The sequence below is a fragment of the Monodelphis domestica genome, chromosome 1, assembly GCF_027887165.1.
Source record: "Monodelphis domestica isolate mMonDom1 chromosome 1, mMonDom1.pri, whole genome shotgun sequence".
NCBI lineage: Eukaryota > Metazoa > Chordata > Mammalia > Didelphimorphia > Didelphidae > Monodelphis > Monodelphis domestica.
This window is the reverse complement of record NC_077227.1, coordinates 706,632,966-706,649,517: the sequence shown is the minus strand read 5'-3', so window position 1 is coordinate 706,649,517 and position 16,552 is coordinate 706,632,966. Positions and strand designations below refer to the sequence as shown.

Below are 16,552 nucleotides of genomic sequence, written 5' to 3'. Positions count from 1 at the left end.
GTTCCTGCACAAATCCTTCAGCCACTGACTAGTCCTAGAGGAAGGACACAATGCTCCTTGGACCCAGGATCTGATATAGCCTGATTTTGCTGAAGGTAACTATTTGGCTTTCCAGCGCCTAGCACTGAACATTTCATATGTTAAACTCTTTATTTAATTTGTAATGCATTTGTGGATTTGATTTAACATGGTTGTGAATTTAGTTGTGTGCTCAAAAGTTGTGAGCTCAGAGTTCCAACCCAAGTGCTGGTTCTGTGATTACCTTTGCTATATGCCTATCAAAAGTAGTCTTCAAAAGTCATTATGGGGCATGGGAGAGGATCAGCTGGTGGATTAGTGGATAGAGATAAGAGATCCTCAGACAATTAGCTGGGTGATGCTGGGCAAGTCACTGCACCCTAATGCCTAGCTCTTGCTGCTCTTCTACCTTGGAACCAATGCACAGTATTGATTTTAAGAAGGAAAATGAGGTTTATTTTAAAGGGAAATAGTAATGCCACTACTGGATCTGTATGCCAAAGAAATAATAAAAAAAGAAGAAAGGACCTATTTGTATCAAAATATCTATAGAGCTCTTTTTATGGAGGTGAAGAATTGGAAATTGAGGGGATATCCCTCAATTGGGAAATGGCTGAACAAACTGTGGTACCTATTATTAATGGAATACTATTGTGCACTAAGAAATGATAATAAGCAAGATGATTTCAAAAAACGCTGGAAAGAACTGAGGGGAACTGATGCAGAGCAAAGTAAGCAGAACTGAAAGAACATTGTACACAAGAACAATATTGGATGATGATTATCTGTGAAAACTTGGCTACTCTCAGCAATGCAATGATCTGGGACAATCCTGAAAGACTAGTTAGGTAATGCTATCCACCTCCAGAGAAAGAATTGTTGGAGTTGTCTTTCACATCTATGTATTTGTGGTTTTATTTTGGGGTTTTGGTTATGATTGAGTTTGCTCTTACAACAATGACCGATATGGAAGTATTTGCAAGACAATTTAAAAAAGGAGGGAAGAACCCCCCCCAAAAAGGATGGTATGGGGAAAGGGGTACTAAGAAGGAGGAATAAGAGGAAGAAATGCAACCAAGCTTCCATTCATAAAACTCCCCCAAACAGAACCAGAAAATGTGGAAGACTAAATCACTGGATTTCTTCATCAAGATTTGATCTTTCACAGATCCCCAGCCTGAGATCTTAGAGAGTCCAGCCCAAACATAAATTCAATTCAGGAAGCGGGCCAGAAGAATGGGCAAACAAACAAACAAAAAAAAAGAACTTTACTATGAGCTCCTTTGGTGTCAAGGCCACTCAAGACTCAAAAGTGAACATGGAACTTTTGCATCTTTTTGAGGTGGTGGTTTATTAACAAAGAAATGAGTTGGTTCATCATATAGGAAAAAAGGGAGGATAACAAATGAACAGCCTGACTGCTTTACTGGTACTATGAAATTTCTTTTTAAAAACAAAGAGGAAGGTCTCTACTGCACTGCAGAATTTTCTATAGAGGATATACAGTAGAACATGGAAGTAAACCTCACAGAATGAAAAGGAATGGATGAACTGTGATCTGTACTGAAGAAGGTGATATCTACAACATTAAGAAATGAGATCTTTTGAAATATTGTACCATTCTTGTGGAGAAGATAAGAGAAATGTGGCGATAATTGATCTAGTTGAATGGCTGAACCCATCAGGGAGTCATGAATGGGTCTGGTGTCATCTTCAAGGTAGGTTCTCTCTTCACTGGAGTGTCCTGACCTTGGCCCTGTTGTTTCTCAACATGAGTGCACTGTTCAAGTCAACTCAATCACTGTCACCACCTAAAATATATGTGCTTTAAGAGAAACTTCAATGGGATATTTGTGAAGTACTTAAAAAAAAAACTGCTACTACATAAAAAAAGTGGAGGAAGCTAGATGGCTCATTGGATTGAGAACCAGGCCTAGAGACAGGAAGTCCTAGGTCCAAATCTGGCCTCAGACAACTTCCTAGCAGCATGACCCTAGACAAGTCATTTAACTCCCATTGCCTAGCCCTTACTGCTCTGCCTTAGAACCAATGTACAGTATTGATTCTAAGATTGAAGGGAAGGATTTTTTTAAATGGGCTAAGTAATAAACTCTTAAATCGAGAAAGTAGGTGAAAAGGCAACAAGAGACCAAAATGAAATGATGGGGCAGGAGGAGAAAGCAACCAAATTGATTTGAAAAAAGTCTTTCTAACCAAAAACAAATTAAAAAAACACAAAACCTCCAAATTCCATTTGCTTGGTTTCTACCATGACTATAAGAACCAAAGAAAAGACAAACAAGTACTTTCCTTTCAAATGGACTGCAGAGTCTGGTACCAATGACAAGTTAAGAAGAAGTAAAAAAAAAAATTAATTTGTAGATAGCCTAACCAATCTCAAGATCAAGACCACTGAGAGATCTGAAGTGAAAAATCACAGTTAAAGTGACAAATAATAACATTTCCCATTGAATTTAAGTCAAAGGCAAGAACAAATAAAAGCAAATTGGAAGGAAGCAATGAGCCCATCAGAATTGGTTCTAACCTGCAGAGAGGCAATCTGATGGCATCTCCCATGCAACCAGACACCAAATCAGCCAACTGATATCAGCAAAACAATTTCCTTGCACAAAAATGAATTCTGGTTTGTTCAAATGAAAATTAGTTTCAACTTGGCTGAAAATCACTAAGGAAGATGTTAATCCTTGTCAAATAACCCACAATAGGAATCTTATTACATCCAAGAGATGCTCACATGCATCGACAGAGATCAGGTAGAAGACTTTCTTCATTGAGAATTCGCTAGAAAGCAGATAATGGAATGTTCTGGGGACCAAGTTAGACAAGATTGTCTGCAGGCTCTAATTAACTGCCTAAGAAGATATTCTAGTACAGTTCAGCACCTCTTACCTCCAATACTCAAAGTATTTCTCATTACTAAATTAATAAAGAGGAAATGACAACCTTTTCTTAGGTGGCAATTTCTTTAATAAGCAACTAACTGGCTCTATGGATGTGGCACTGGAACTGGAATCAGGAAGATGCAAGTTCAAATTTGACCTCGGATACTTATAGCTTCATAACCTTGGACAAGTCACTTAACCTGTGTCAGTTTCCTTGTCTGTAAAATAGGGATAATAACACTGATATGCCATGGGGAGTTACGAAATATTTGTAAACTGCTTTGTAAACTTTAATGCACTATAAAAATGATTGCCATTATCGTTATGAATAAAGGTTAAGCTGTATTCTTACTATCCTCTAGCCTTTACTTATTATTACTATCAAACTTATGCATAGGTATAGTCATGTAACTTGCTCAAACATCTTCAGGAGCTTCCTATTATCTTCTGAATAAAGTTCAAGTTTTGGTTTGTTTTTTTTTTAATCCTCACCTTCTGTCTTAGAATCAATACTTTGTACTAGTTCTAAGGCAGAAGAGAGGCAAGGGCTAGGCAAAGGGAGTTAAGTGACTTGGCCAGGGTCACACAGCTATGAAGAATCTAAGGCCAGGTTCAAACTCAGGAGCCTGGCTCTCTAACCACTGAGAAACCCAGCTGCCCCAAAGCTCACATCTCTTTGTTTAGCATTTATAGCTTTTCACAAACTGATGCTACTTTATCTCTTACTATTTCAAACCTGAAATTTTTTGCTCACCCTATCTCTGGCTTTGATGCTTTATTAATCAGTGTTATATGATGGTTTCTGAATTCAGTCAACTGGTCAATAAAAAGTTATTAAATGCCAAGCACTGTGCTAAGCACTAGAGCTATAAAAGAGTTCTTGTCCTCAAGAAGCTCCTAATCTATTTGGGAAGACAACAAGCAAACGAATATGCATGACCAAGATTTGGCAGAGGGAAAGCACTAGAATTTAGAAGGGTTGGGCAATCTGGGACTTAAAGGAAGGAGGGAAGTCAACAGAGAGAGGTGAAGAGGGAGATAGTCCAAGCCTGGGGGACAATCAGAGAAAATGCCAAAGCTTAGTAATTCCAAATTGATGTTAAATCTATCTCAGCTACCTTTATCACTTATTATTTCCTCCATGCTTTAAATAAATGACTCTCCGTGCCCCTCAAATGTGTCCTCTATTTCTTGCTCCCAAGTCTTTGCTCCTGCAGTTCCAAAAACTTAGAATGTCTTTCTCTCCATCAGTCCTTGAATAATTCCCATCCTTCAAAGTCCAACTTCAATGGCACTCCTCCCTGAGCATCAGTAATGGCCTTTTCAGTCTCCAATCTCACAGGATACCTTCTTTTGGACCTGGATAAATGCATCAAGTATTCATTCCCATACTTGGAATGGATCCATCCATCCATCTATAGAAGTGTGTTTTCCCCTTACTAGATCTGTCTTTTCTAAACTCGATCTCTCCCCATCACTTAGCACAGTGCTCTGAACACTCTGAAAACATCACTGAATGTTTGTTGAAATGAACTACATTGAAAAACAGCAAGCTATCATAGGAAAAGCACTGGGAGTCAGAGTAGTGCAGTTTGCATCCCAGTGACGTAACCCACCATAAGCCACTTAACCCTTCTGGGTCTCAGTTTCCTCCTCTGTATTTGGATTAGGTTATTTCTAGGGTCCTTTCAGCTCTGGATCTTACAAACTGATATTAATAAAATACATGTACAAATTAAATGAATCCTGTGAAAGCAATTAAATCAAAACCTGTTTCAGGGAAGGGGAAATTCCCTTTTCCCCCCCTCTCTCTTTTCTGGATTTCAAAAGCTTTGCTGTTTTTAGGAAAACAACACTGTTTGTTAAGAGGCTGTATAGGGAGTCACAAAATGCAAAATAAATAACTTGGAATACATCAAATTAAAAAGGTTTTGTACAAACAAAATCAATGTAACTAAAATCAGAAGGGAAGCAACAAATTGGGAAACAATCTTCAGAAAAATCTCTGATAGAGGTTTAATTACTCAAATTTACAAAGAGCTAAATCAATTGTACAAAAAATCAAGCCATTCTCCAATTGATAAATGGGCAAGGGACATGAACAGGCAGGTCTCAACCAAAGAAATCAAAACTATTAATAAGCACATGAAAAATTGTTCTACATTTCTTATTAGAGAGATACAAATCAAAACAACTCTGAGGTATCACCTCACACCTAGCAGATTGGCTAACATGACAGCAAAGGAAAGTAATGAATGCTGGAGGGGATGTGGCAAAGTGGGGACATTAATTCATTGCTGGTGGAGTTGTGAACTGATCCAACCATTATGGAGGGCAATTTGGAACTACGCCCAAAGGGCGATAAAAGACTGTCTGCCCTTTGATCCAGCCATAGCACTGCTGGGTTTGTACCCCAAAGAGATAATAAGGAAAAAGACTTGTACAAGAATATTCATAGCTGTGTTCTTTGTGGTGGCCAAAAATTGGAAAATGAGGGGATGCCCTTCAATTGGGGAATGGCTGAGCAAATTGTGTTATATGTTGGTGATGGAATACTATTGTGCTAAAAGGAATAATAAAGTGGAGGAATTCCATGGAGACTGGAACAACCTCCAGGAAGTGATGCAGAGCAAAAGGAGCAAAACCAGGAAAACATTGTACACAGAGACTGACACACTGTGGTACAATTGAAGGTAATGGACTTCTCCACTAGGGACAATGCAATGTCTCTGAACAATCTGCAGGGATCTAAAAAACACTATCCACAAGCAGAGGATAAACTGTGGGAGTAAAAACACCGATGAAAAGCAACTGCTTGACTACAGGGGTTGAGGGGATATGACTGAGGAGAGACTCTAAATGAACACTCTAGTACAAATACCAACAACATGGAAATGGGTTCGAATCAAGAACACATGTGAAACCCAGTGGAATCGGCTATGGGAGAGGTGGGGGAGGGGGAGGAAAATAAAATGATCTTTGTGTCCAATGAATAATGTTTGGAAATGACCAAATAAGATAATGTTTAAAAAAAAAAAAAGAGGCTGTATAGGATCCTGGGATTGTATTCAATTCTCACTTGGAAAACTGAATCTATTTTCAGAAAATCACAAGGTCTAGAGGAATCCCAGATATGCAGGAATTCCAGGACGCTGCCTACCACTGACAAGCATGCAGAAGAGAATGGTACAATTTCTACACTGCCCCATTAAATGTATTTTTCTATTGACCTGGGAACCAAGTCTCCATGCAGTGCTCAAAGAACTCTGCTCTCTCTTAAACGGTGGAAATCCCAGTGGTTAGCTCAACACAAGCTGTTCTTAACAATATGTGAGCTAGAAACAGTCCTTTCTTCAAAAGGAAATCAGGTCATCAATGGCTTCATCCTCATGTCTGCTAGAACCTGAAACTGTTTGCACTCCCCATGACTTAGGTTTTAATCATTTATTCATCAGCGTTACTTGATTGTCTCTCTGCGTTCCAGGCTAAAGCTTTAAAAATCCTTACTATGCTATGGGCATACTGAAAGAAACAAGTGCTTTCCCTGGGACCTGGAAATATAAATGCACATGACAGGCTCTGGCTTTCTTTTTTATTTTATACCCACACATAGAAAGATATTACTTTAGGAAGGATGCTAAGGGCTGAAGACAGATTTACAGAGAAGCAACACTCATCACTTGTTTGAGTTAAGGTTTGGAAGAAATTATCAAACCCAATCCATCCATCCATTTTCTACCCTTCCCCCAAATTTCTTCTTTGAGATTTAACTGAATTATTTTACAATTAAGTCTCAGAGAACTAGCTCAATATTGTCTAGAAATAGTACCTGATGTCTTTATGGATAATAAATCCAGAGATTTTTCTTATTTCCTATTGTTACTTTCTTACTTATAAATTCTTACTTCTAGAAGAAAAGCAAATGCTTTTGGGTGGAAGGAAATGACTGCTCCCTTAGCAATGTACTGGCAAATATGAGAACCAATGCAAGTTTGTGCTTTCTTCTGGTGCCCAAAATATAAAATTATGTATTTCATTTTATAGGATCATTCCCCCATAAGGTTATTCCACAACAGGACTCTTCTGTATCCCAAGGAGGACAAACACACACACACACACACACACACACACACAAAGCAAAAAAACCTTAAATGAGGACCAGATGAAAAGTGAATATACTGACCCATGGAACCACCTTGATGGTGGTGCAGTGTAGTGGAGATAGCATAAGACTTAAAAGGAGAAGACCTGGTTTTAAATTCCATGCCTGTATCTTTTGTGATGCTGGTTACTATTGTGTGGCTTTGGGACAAAACTTTATTGCTTAGGGCCTCAGGTCTAACTTCTGTAAAATGAGGTCAGGCTAGATGATCTCCAGGTTTCATTTCAAACTTAAACTCCATAATTCTATACTGGAAACAGCCATACAAATTTCAACATGGTAACAAAACACATTTATTGACCACCATTCAAGATGTAGGCACTTAGATGAGTGACTAGATATAACAGATATATAATTGGTTTCCAAAGAAACAAACAGAAACACTTGGGAGAAAAGGGAATAAAATGTCCAAAATTTCACTTTTACTATAAGAATGGGTAATATAAGAACTATAATAAAAGCCAATTAGGCAATATGGGATAAAGGGCAGAAGGCTGGAATTGGAATTATGAAGACGTGGGTGCAGGTCTCAGTTCTGACACTCATTTGGTATGGGACCAGGGATGGCCAAGTCCCTCTACCTCTCTAACGTTTGGTTTCCTCATCTGTAAAATGAGAATAAGATTTCCCAAATCCCTACCTAACAGGTTTCTTCTGGGGCTCAAGCAACATATTGCATATAAAGTAGTTTGGAAGCTTTCAAGGGCTATATAAATGCCAGTCAGTGCTATAAGTAGGCATATGGAGTGTTATGAACCCTCAAACTTAACAAAAATGCTTTTGTACTATGGCCTACATAGAAATCAGATAGAACTATAATTAGTGGCAAGGAAGGTAATCACACACACACACACACACACACACACACAAACATACAGAGTGAAACTCCAATTTTCCAGCTACTGCAACTTCATTATCAATACCGAAAAGCTGACAGACTAGAAGTGTCCTCCATCACTCTTTCCCTTCCTTATCTCCTTCTTCCTCCCTTCTTCCATTCTCCACCTTTCTCCCTGTCCCTTCTTCCCTCCACTTTCTTCCCATCTTCCTCCTGCGTCTTCTCTTCAAATCAGTGACAAGATTCATAAAGAGGAACAAAGCAAATGAGGAAAGGTTGTCTAGTCAAGGACTCTACTATTGGTGCTTGGTGAATACACATGCCTCATTTCATAACATGAAGATGTTCTAGAAAATTAGACACAAATAAAATCATATTTTTAAAGGATGAAGTCAGTTAGCTGTTTAAAGGAATTCTACATGGAATCTTTTGGGAAAGTGAAGACTCCTTTGTTGAGTAAATAAGCACCATATACCTTATCTTTTGTAAAAATCCAGACGACCCTGTTCTAGGCCTGTTTGTTTGATATTTGGTTGGGTCCGTGTCTTCATTAATATGGGAACTCTTCTACAAGAGCCTATCTCCTGGTCTTCCTTCTCATTCTGAAGGAATATTACCTATGTCTACCCATCTTACCTCTATGGAAGATCTGCTTACCCCAAGATCTTTAAATATTTTGTAGATACATGCATGGATACTTAATCAAGGTCCAAATGGAAAAGGAATCCCTCATAGTGTATAATTGAAAATCTGTTACCCTAAAAAAGAACTACATTTCCTAGGAGCCTACTGACTTCCTGTCATTATGTACTTCCTGTAGATAGAGGATATTAGTGAGTGGGCAGTCCCCTTGGGGCTCATTCTTGGGCTTGTAGTCAGCATGGTGGCAGTGGTAAGCTAAGCGCAGTGATGTTAAATGGGCTAATCAGCCATGGGAACATGGTCTTTATTTTGTATCCTCTTTATTCCGTGATTTCTAATGATCATTAATAAATCCCTTAAAATCTAACATTTTTATTATTGAGATCAATTTTAATTTTTACAATAGCGAGGTTCACCAGAAACTTCTGGGCTGATTGCATCAAATCTTGGAATACTATTGAGTTTCCACAATGAGATCAATAATTATTTAGAAGAAATCAATGTAATACTCTATACAGGAGTGAATAATGAATGAATAAGCATTTATTAAGTACTATAGATAAGCATTTATTAAACACTTACCAAATCTAATACCATGGTAGACACTGGAGAAACAAAGACAGATCCTGCCCTAAAAAAGTTTATGTTCTGATTAAAGGAAGACAATATATATAGTGGAATGGTAGCCTTAGAGGGGAGAAGAAGGGCTGTTTGTTGGTGAGGTTACTGAGCAGATAATCAGTAGATTAGGAAATTAAAAACTAAATAGAATGAAAACTAAATATCTATTCTTCAGACTATGACAAGCAGTTAGACGACCAGACTCATGAATTAGTCTGTACATCAGTATATATATTTGTGACAGGTATTGTTGGTGAACAGTGAGTTAAGCATAGAATTGAATAGGAGGAAGAAAGTTTGTTGGATTGCTCTAGGAAAAACGGGCCATGGTTTTAATGATCCCCAAGCTGCTCATCAGTATAAAGACCCAACTTCTCAACAAAAAAAGTTCTCTGAGCAATGCTGAAGAGCTGAGGGTTTTACATCATCACAATCTCTGAGGAATTGCGGTTCTGGTGATCCAAATGGCAATGAAAATATGCAGGGGGGACACAAGAAGGCTAGTGGATTACTAATAATCAAGAAATTCCAGAAGAGAACTCATCAAGGAGATGTATGATTTGTGAATGGGATCAGGCTGGTCATATAGTGAGAACAAAGATGACAGACAAGCCAAGTACTACCTGTAAAATTTAACAAGACCTAGAAGAAGGCTTCATGTTTGGTAGATAATCTGTGGAAGGTCTATAAAAGAACATAAATAAGAATAATAAGAGGTAGTTAACAGATATGTAAAGATAGTTCTCAAAACTTCTGGACAAAATAAAGGTCTGAACAGAGGCAGGCCAACTAGCTCCCACATACCTACTTTAGTAAAAACTTGAAATTCATAATAGATTCAATGTTGTTCAACCATTTGAGTCATGTCTTATTGGCTCTTAGTGGCTCCATTGGGGTTTTTTTGGCAAATATAATGGAGTGCTTTGCCATTTCCTTCTCCATCTCATTTTACAAATGAGAAACTGAGCCACACTATGGTAAAATCATCTTGGCTAGCTGGGTAATCCAGGCTGAAGGCAACCAACAGGCCACAGGTGAACTCAGGAAGATGAGTCTTCCTGACTCCAGCCTGGCACTCTCCACTGTGCCACCTAGATGCTGAATAATGATCAGGAAATCCATTTGGAAACTACAGGAAGTGATTTCTTTCACTACAGAATTATACAAAAAGCTGACCAGAAACCTGTGGACAATAAGAAAGGAGGCTACCAACAAAGCTAGCTCCAGAATCAATACAGACATACAAGCTGGCAGTTTCTCAGAAACCAGAGCCAGGTCAGTGACACATGTAACCTGCAGGGTTCTGTGCCCAGAGGCAGCAAGAGGCAAAGGAACTCCATTCACCATTCCTCAGGAAAGTCAGAAAGGCCCATAGTAGTCAGAAAACTCAATGAGAGGAATATAGAAGCCTCAGAGAATAGCAGTGCCCAGTATAGTATACTGACTCTCAGATGGGGCAGTCTAGAAGTTCTAAGGTCCCCAGCTCCCTAAAAGGACACAGAAGGCCCTGAAGATACAAGAATATATTTTTTAGAGAGTCTTATGATTCTTAAATTACCTTTTCTTTATCTATTTTTTAGGTCAGTTGTTTTTTATATTAGATATCTTACATTTCAAATCTTTTGTTTTTGTTCTAATATTTCTTGCTGCCTCTTAAAGTCGCTGACTTCTGTTTATTCAATTTTAGTTTTCAGGGAGTCCATTTCTTGGATATGGTTTATCAATATCTGTTTGAAATTATTCTTCTTCCTCCAAGACCCATTTTAAAAATCTCTTGATTCATTTTTTGAAGCATTAATATAGTATGTAGAAATCATTTTTCCCTCTCCGTCTATATTTTCAGTTATTAAAGAATTACTCTCTCCTTTGGGAAGCTGGGGAAAAGGGGTAGAATCTTTACCACACCTCACAGAATGGTTAGTGTTTTCTTTGATTTACTAATGTCTCCAGCTTTAGTTCATCAATTGGGGATTTGTGACCTGGCCAGGATCTGCCCTTTGTTGTACTTGTGGGTAAGGTAATCAACTCTGTTTGGTCTAGTTCAGGTGTAATGGGTTACTGATTGAAACCTACCCCCAAACTCCTGCCCCTAGGGTTGTTATGAGGGCAAAATAAGATGTTATTTGTAGAGAGCTTTGCATGTCTTAAAAGAGCTTTATGAATGCCAATTATTATTCTTATTATTTTGACTGAATTTGGAAGATCTTACCAAGTTCCTCACTAAATTACTCTATTTCGTTCTTTGCAACTAATTCTGGCACATTAGCTGCCATTATTATTGTTGTAGTGTAGTTGCTTGAATCTTGCATTCAGTATCTCATGGCGATTGGAATAAACTGTTCTCATTTGCCTGTTTCACCAGGGGAAGTCTTTATATGCTTGGGGTAGACATCTCCCTAATTCACTGCTGGGTTTGAGGTCTGTTGGTTACTTCAGTCTGGGTTAGCCAGCTAGCTGAGATGATTTTATCATAGTGTGTGGTCTCTATCCATGCTACAGTTTCTTGGAGCCACAGATGAGAAAGTGCTTTTGAAACAGAAGTATATTCTAAGGGTAGTTCTGTTTGTCTTAGAACATCCTTTTATGGCAAGGATCTGAATTCTAGGAACACTCCTTGGATAATGACAGACTTAAGATAGGTATGTATTCATGCCAGTGAGTAAGAAATGTTATCCCAATAAAGTACCAACCAAGTGAAGAAAGAGGATCAGAAAAGCTTTCAGAGCAAAATTAAACGAGGCAGACTCCATTTCTAGTAAAGGTTGGGAAAGGAGCCTCTGACATGTCCACAGGGGTTAAGACATAAAACCCAGAGGAAGAAAGAATGGCCAGTTTGGCAGAGGCAGAAGAATAGAGTGGGAAACAGGGTGGCCTGAGAGCCTAGCCAGAAAAGACTCTGTCTGTGTGAGGCCTCCTGTTAAATAAATTAGCTGCCCCGGAAAGTAAACCAATTAGAATTGATAAACCAGATCTGTACAACAAGCAGTACCAAGCCAAAAACTTGTCATTTACCTCTTGCATCAAGTTTGTATTCCCCAATTTTTCCCATTGGAGTAAAGAAGCCTTTGTACCCTACATCTTTGAATAAGGATTTAGAACTTCAATTCAATTCTAAGGTTCTAAGAGAGCGTAAGGCACTGGGAGATGGTCCTGACTTAAAAAGAGGAGAAAACTCTCAATCTTAGAAGAAAAGAAATAAATCATAGGGATCTTCTGTCTAAGGACCCTAGTCAATCAGCTGTGGATTCCATTCTCCTGAAAGTCAAAGATCTCTTAACAATCCAATTTCTAAGGGTGGAGAAAATATTTTTGTTGAATTATTTTTCAGGTAGTGCCTAAATCTTTATCACCCTATTTGGGGTTTTCTTGGAAAAGACACTGAAATGATGTCATTTCTTTCTCTAGCTCATTTTATAGATGAGGAAACTAAGGCAAAACAAAGTCCAGACTCACACAGCTAGTGTCTGAGGCCACATTTAAACTTAGATCTTCTAGGCTCTAGGCTCAGCACTCTGTTCACCATATCACATATCTGCTTAGAAAAGCAGCAGGTTTTAACTGCTGATTCTTTCACTTTGCCCTCACACAGTGTCACCATGGCATTGGCATCATCTCATAAAAAGCTTCCTTCCATTCTGAGTCACATGACATTCCCTAAAATGGTCCTAACCACCACATCTATGTACTTTTAGCATCAAGAGATTTGTGAAATCAATGTGGGAACTCCCTCTAACTAGTACAAATCATAGCTCGTCCACTCTTTATCTGAGATAAATTTTGTCCACATCTTTTCATAAAACTCTCATGCACAAACAAGATAACAACTCTATGTTCTTACATGATGCATATGATTTGCCCATACCTATACACAATTCATGCTCAAGAAATGTTTAGGTTAAAAATTAGCATACCAGGGGGCAGCTGGGTAGCTCAGTGGATTAAGAGTCAGTCCTAGAGACGGGAGGTCCTAGGTTCAAATCTGGCCTCAGCCACTTCCTAGCTGTGTGACCCTGGGCAAGTCACTTGACCCCCATTGCCTAGCCCTTACCACTCTTCTGCCTTGGAGCCAATACACAGTATTGACTCCAAGACGGAAGGTAAGGGTTTAAAAAAAAAAATTAGCATACCACAAAGATCTTTATTTCTGATGTGTTTCCCTATATTCCTTCACAAATAACCAGTGCTATTTGTTCAGATCCCCATTTGCCAGAAGAATAAAGAAGAGGACACTCATGGGACAAATACAAAAGTGAGGGGAGAGAATAGTGGCCATCAGTAACTTTTGCTGGCCTAACAAAGTCCAAAAGCTCAGTCTAGAAAATGCTGGTCTTTAGACTGAGAATCTGTCTTGACTGAAAGGGAAAATTAACCCTACTTATTTCCATTTTAATCTTTAATTTCCCTGCGATAAGTTAGCATCAAAATTGTACCAGCACTACTCTAAAGGCAAAGTCGGGCATGTCATTCCAAAGGACACCATCTTGTAAAGTTCATTCTCTCCACCTTTGTTAAGTTTTAATGTGACTCAGCCTGCCAGGATCTCACAGACACTAAGCAAACATCAGATCTGGACCTGAGAAGTATGATAATGAATAATTAATTTGATATAATAAAATGGCACAAATTATGAGTCAACCCATCATGACTCTCTTGATCTGCCTCCACATAAGGACATATATGTCTGAAGTAGACTAGTCCCTTACCCTATTTTGGTCCATGTGATTTACTAACCCTACTAACATTCAGGTTTCTTTTTTCTTTTCTTATCAAACTCTAATCGACTGGTTTCTTAAGGGGCAATGAGAGAAAAACCTAAAGCAGCAAAACTCCCACTCCTTCCAAGAAAACCTCAATTGAAATTGTGCTGCTTTTTTGAAAGTTGATTTCAGTAGCAAAGGGCAATCCGTAAACAGCTGGTGAAAATAGGCTCGAACTGAAAGGCAGCTTGCATTAAATTACACAAGAAAGTCTGATTTACCCTTGTGGGCTTCTTTGTAGTGCCAATCAAACCACTCTACTCCCAGGGGAGGCCCTCAAAACAGGGAGGGAGGAGGCAAGGGGGGAAAGGGCAATTTACATCCTTCAGAGACCCAACAGCCCAGCAGAGCTCTGGGGACCAAGCTGCCCGTGGCGTCTGCATCACAAGCAGCCCCTCGGCAAACCCTCACCTGCACAAGGTCGGCTTTCAGGGTCAATATAAAATGTCCTCAATTGCTGTCCTCCCTTGCCCTTAGCTGTCAATCCCCGCTGAGTGCTGTGAGCAGCCTCAGGTGCCCCTCTTCCCTCCCTCCTCCAGAACCCATTCTTCAACGTCAGCTCATTGATCCAAGGATGTCGGGAGAGCAACACTGAGAAACATGAGTGTAGAAGGGGCAATCAATCACTAAATGCCACAGGACGTTGAGAAGTGTGCGTACAGTTTGGGTCCATCTCATCTTTGAGGCTAACCCTTCCTCTTCCCTTCATTAATTACTCCAACACGTCATTTAGGCTGACGTGGCTCATCACTGGGATGGAATATGGGGAGGCAGAGACCTCAAGGCAGTGCTCAAAGAAGACATCCAAAGCACTGGGAATGGGGAGCACTGGAATCTCATATATACAGGAGTCTCGGAGAGTTCAAGCACTATTCATTGTTGTGTCTGTGTTCTGTAATATTGCAATGTATCCTTTTCTCAGAGGGAAAATATTTCCACTAGCATCCAGAAACAGAAAACCCAGTGATCGACTTTGGTGAGACTTTCATGTACACCTGGAAATGGCTTCTAGATGTCTTCATAAAGCATATTTGAGCCATAGCTGAAATGAACAGTTGGCCAGAGGCAAAGAGTAAAAGAATCCTGGGGTCAGGAAACCCAGTATCAAATGCAGGCTCTCACACTTATGAGCCAAAAGAGCCACCATTTTCTCACTTGTAAAATGCAAACAGTAATGCTGACACGAGGTACATCACAGAGTTGTTATGAGGAAAGAGCTTTAGAAAACCTGAAACAATATAATTGTGACTTGTTGTTATAATGAAGATTATCAAACATATAGCCCCATAATGTGGACTGTTCAACAGAGTCATCTACTGAAATGCAGAAAAAAATGACAATATCCTCTAAAAGGACTCTTACTGGAGCACAATTTTTTACCTGTCATTCAGGAACAGAGATCAAAGCTTTGGGCTACAAAAGAAAGTGTAAGACCTTTGGCTTCTTCTGCATGCAAATGGTGTGTGGGGGGGAATAAAAAGGCAAAACCTTTGCTGATTCATGAATTTTCCAACACAGATACTTTAGGGAAATCCACCTTAGATCCATGCTCTCACCTTTGTTCATGTCTTCTCTTCCCATATTCCCATTGTAAATGTCTTTCCATAAAGCCTCCAAAGAGGATTCATCCAATATGGCAGAGGCCTTCCTACATGTTTTCTAGAAGTCAGTGATACCAGTGTCACTTTGGGACAGTCTCAGATTTCCCCATTTTCAGACACACATAGCCCCTGCATTTGCTATTGGGTTTCCTGACCCCAGAATTCTTTTACTCTTTGCCTCTGGCCAACAGTTATATAGACTAACTTTTGGCAGATAAATTCACCTTAGCCTTGCAGGCAGTCAAGTCCAATCAAGCCAACAAAAATTTAAGTGCCACCTATTATGTGCCAAGCATTGTGCTAAGTGCAATCAGGAAGCAGAGATGCCCTGCCTTGGCAAATCTTTAAAGAGCCAAATAGCCTCATAGGCCTCTCTGGCACAAAGCAATTTTGCAAATGCCAATAAAGTTTAATGTATAATATTTGTTTAAAATGTCAAGACAAGATAATTTTTGCATTTTGTGATTTATTTTGAGAACTGCTATTAATGTTTGGTCATAAAACTAAGATTTTTCTTCATAAATGTTTTAACATTTTTTCCATGAACAAAACTCTTTGGAGGTAGTATAACGTTATAATGTGAATCAATCAGAAAATACTATCTTCTTCACATCAATTTGTTTTAGGGCCATTTGTTCAGGTAAGTGAAATATATCTTTTCTAGACAGTACATTTAATTACTCTGGTTTGGTCACCTCAACAATCTTCCTGCTTCACTCAGGAAGTAAACTCTATGACCTACAGGGTACATTTTATTGTATAATCAAACCAAATTTATATAGAGTATTATATGGATAACTATCAGTTTTCCTTGGTGAAGGACAGGGATATTGTGGGTAACTGGCAAGTACATAGAACCATAGATTTAGAGCTGTAAGTGTTTTATTGGTCATCTAAACTAATCCAGAGAAGCTAGTTGGTGCTGTGGATAGAATACAAGGCCTGCCCAGAATCAGGAAGACCTGAGATCAAATCTAGCTTCAGACACTTACTTGCTGTGTGACCCTGGG

At 39.0% G+C, this 16,552-nt stretch overlaps 1 protein-coding gene across 3 annotated transcripts in view; it reads right to left on the bottom strand.

Moving 5' to 3' along the window:
- ACSF3 (acyl-CoA synthetase family member 3) overlaps positions 1–16,552 on the bottom strand; it is a 237,775-nt gene that overhangs the window by 189,470 nt on the left and 31,753 nt on the right. The gene's annotated exons all lie outside the window — the stretch shown is intronic.